The following is a 4161-nucleotide window of genomic DNA, read 5'->3' on the forward strand; positions in this document are numbered from 1 at the left end:
AAATTAATAAGAAATGGTCCTTCGACCCAAAGAAAAAAATAGGTTTCCAAATTCTCCTTGATTTTTCTCTTCAGCATTCAAAAGAACTTGTTTCTTCATTCCATTAAATAACTTGTAAATTATTGGTAAGTTAAATGTTAAATTTCATGCAAACATTTGGTCCTTCGAGCCAAATAATTTCAATCCCATAAGACATTTGGTCCTTCGAGCTTCACAAAAATATATGTTCTTACATATTTCATTGGGTCCTCATCTATACTAACAATTTAAATGTCTCCTCAATGCTACCGATGCATAAATATCTTTCAGTTTTTATTGGTCCTTCGACCCAAAGAAAACAAATAAGTTTCCAAATTCTTCTTGATTTTTCTCTCCAGCATTCAAAAGAACTGTTTTTTTTATTCCATTAAATAACTCGTAAATTATTGGGATGTTAAATTTTAAATTTCCTGCAAACATTTGGTCCTTCGAGCCGAATAATTTCAATCCCATAAGACATTTGGTCCTTCGAGCTTCACAAAAAATATATGTTCTTACATATTTCATTGGGAACCCATCTATACTAACAATTTAAACGTTTCTTCAACGCTTTGATAAAACCTTTATTATAGCTCTATTAACAAAGTTGTAATTTATGATGGAATAATGTTTTGCAATATAGTCAGGCTGAATGCCCGTTTGTTGTTTTTATAAAAAAAAGAACTATTTATTAGTGGGCATTGTTCGCTGAGGGGTAAGGCAGGGAAGACTATAGTTTCGGATCTCGCCACTGATCTTCATCTGTTCCCTTAGTTCATACCCAAATGTCTCTTGTAAGAAATCGAAGTACTTATGCTACCAGTGATACCACCTCAATGAGAAGTTCGTTGGCATATGCATTTGCAGACAATAATATTAATTTTCACATCAATTGTTGGTCCTTCGAGCCGGTTAAATTGAAGACATTTGGTCCTTCGAGCTGCACAAAAAAATAAAACAAATAGGTCCTTCGAGCATCACAAAAAACGGAATTCTCGGATAACTCATCAACGCAAAAACTAATTTTTGTAATTATTTATTAACAATTTGTCCTTCGAGCATTAAAATAATGCGTATTTAGACTTAATTTTGTCCATATGATTTATTTTAGACATGGCGTATCTACATATTTATGTAATTACTTAATCACGGAAACTTTTGGTCCTTCGAGTTCAATATTTCTTGTATATTTTCGTTCTTTGAGTATATTATATACAGATTATATTTGCAGAGGCTTTTATTATATCCGCAGAATTTGTGTGGGGGAATTCTATAGGTTATAGTATAACTTATAATGATCTCTGCTGTCAATAGAAAAACTTAGGAAAAACTCTATTACAAAAATATGACATTAATAATCATATACAGAATCATAGGACTGCAAATAAAAAGTCCAAAAATGCTTCTATAATTTTAATGTCATTTGGGTTCTATACTTGGTCCTTCGAGCTGCATATAAGGTCTGTTATTGGCAGCAGAAGCCTCTCCTAAGAAATATTGAGAGGTCTTCTCTATACGTAGAATATATTCAATATGCGGGTTTGTGTTTGCTTATTTTTTGGTCCTTCGACGCCTGATATTGAGAATAAAAGCATCAAAATTATTGTCAAGAATTCTATAGAATAACCTATAACGTCTTCTACATTCCAAATATACCTCTATTATCTCAATAATACATCACAAAATCTAAGAAAGCTAGTTACTGACAAAAAATACCCCAATAAAGTCGTCTATAAGTTTATTTGGTCCTTCGAGCTACGGATAAGGTTAATTATTGGCAATAGGAACCAGTGTGGTATCTCATTAACTCCTCAGAATTATTATGAAGCCTTCTCTAACCAGTCGAAGTCATCTATCGATTAGTATTATTATGATAATAGAGATCTTCAAATGGTTTTAAATGAATTCGACTTAATGATAAGTTTAAAAACTATTAAATTTGGTCCTTCGAAACACGGTAAAGTTTTTAATGGTGATTTATTTTGGTCCTTCGATCTAATTACAAACTGTTGTATTGGAAATATAAACTGAGATTGACAATAATCATTTGTTAAGAATGACTGTGTATGTATACATCTAATAACATTATTGACGATGTCACCTGAAGACCTGTACATTTTGTTGGTCCTTCGAGCTAAATACAAAGTATACTATTGACAATAGGAAGATCACTCTTTGAAATATAAGGCATCCTTAATTCAATAAAGTGTTTTCGGAACCCTTTGACGAAACCAATCGACAAATAAATGCCTTGTAATCAATGTCATACGTCCTATGGTGAATTAAGTGGTCCTTCGGGCGAATTGTTTCCAATGAAACCTTCTACGGGCAATAACATGATGGACGAAGTCATCGGAAGAGCTTCTACGAATTCGAATACCTTATATGAAGCTTTATTTGGCCCTTCGACACATTTTTTAATGGTCATCAGCCCACTGAACTGGTGTGAAGCTATCTATATCCTACAAGAGAGCATAAAATGGAGTATATTGTCATTGGGAGATCTTTGAGGCTAATGAAGCTCTTCATTACCAATACTACTTTTTAAAGCCAATTAAAGTGCAGCGAAGCCTTTTATCATTCAGTTTTTACAAAGTGAATATATAAGTCATGTGAAAACCATGATTTATATTGTCCATTGTCCTAGGAAGGTTTTTCTTTGGCACCAGAAGGCTTGCGAACACTTCTATATCAAATAGAGGGCATTAGAGAAGTTTATTTTACAATAAATGGGATTTGTATGCAAATCAAAAGCCACCTATAGTCAACAAAAGATCGTTTACGTCGAATTTGAACGTCTTGCAGGTTCGACTGAACCTTCTTTAGCACACAGAAGGTTCTCTAAGCAATTTTAATTTACAATAATTGTTTCAACCACACTTGAACTATATAAAAACATTTTAAATGCATGCCAAATTACTGGAAATTTCAACCTGCGCCAATAACCAATTGTGTATCTTTGCTGACGTTGGATTTATTTGGTCCTTCGAGCTGTTTCAGTCATAACTATCTATATGAGATTTATGAAGCGGAATTTTTCACATGTGGATTTTAAAAATGTTTACATTTTCACACATAGTTATTTGTTAGTTTCAAGCTGAATACAACATGTTTAATATTCTAAAGATTGGATACTCATTCATTGGTCCTTCGAGATGAATCCAAAATGTGTGCTTCTTCTTTGAATTTAAGAAAATATATATTTCAACAAATAATTGAAAACGTTCAAGTTTGGTGGTTCGATTCCAAAAAAAAGTATTTAACCTAAAGTATAATTTATTATAAGTTTTGGTCCTTCGAGTCGAATCAATTTATTAAACTCTGAAGTAGATTTGGGATTTATTTGGTCCTTCGATCTGTTCTCCTTGATACAAATGTTTAATTTTTCCCACTTATTGATTTTTTTTTTATTTTAGGCTGAATACAACATGTTTAATATTGTAAAAATGGGATACTTATTTATTGGTCCTTCGAGCTGAATCCAAAATTTGCCTGTCTTCTTAGAAGTATTAGTGGATAGTTTTCACAAAAATCTTTTTCGACAACGTTGGAGTTTGGTAGTTCTATTCCAATTGAAAGTATATAACCCAATAAATAATTGAATTTTGGTCCTTCGAGCCGTATAGACAATTATTTACAGTATTGATTTAGAAATTTATTTGGTCCTTCGATCTTATCAAAGTTTTTTTCTGTAGCGATGAAGTTGGGATTTCTGCATAATTTTTAGAAAATACATTTAATTTTTTTTAAAATAGGAATTCCATTTTGCCAGCTGGCGCCCAAATGATAACTCAATAACAACAAAGAAGCAATGATCAATGTCATCGATATAGAAAATATCAGCGAACATTGGTCATGCTACAAAAACTTTATACTCTACATAATATGTGTGGCGCCCAATAAAAAAATATTCTACAAATTCCAATATTAATTTTCAACAAACAGAAAATTTTCAACAAACAGAAAAAACAGCTAATGACAATTCTGACCCTGACCTCTTTGGCCCAGTGAACTACTTTAAATTATGTTTTCAATATTGAGATATCTTCCATTAGCTGGAAAGTCACATCTGGTTTCTTCCACAAAGCGAAAGAGAACTCTTAATATGCCATTAACCAAATGTTGTTGTATTTTATTTTTCAA

Source organism: Musca vetustissima, unplaced genomic scaffold (genome assembly GCF_032173495.1).
Source record: "Musca vetustissima isolate MV318-11 ecotype Yass unplaced genomic scaffold, APGP_CSIRO_Mvet_v1 utg63560, whole genome shotgun sequence".
In the NCBI taxonomy this organism is placed as follows: Eukaryota; Metazoa; Arthropoda; class Insecta; order Diptera; family Muscidae; genus Musca; species Musca vetustissima.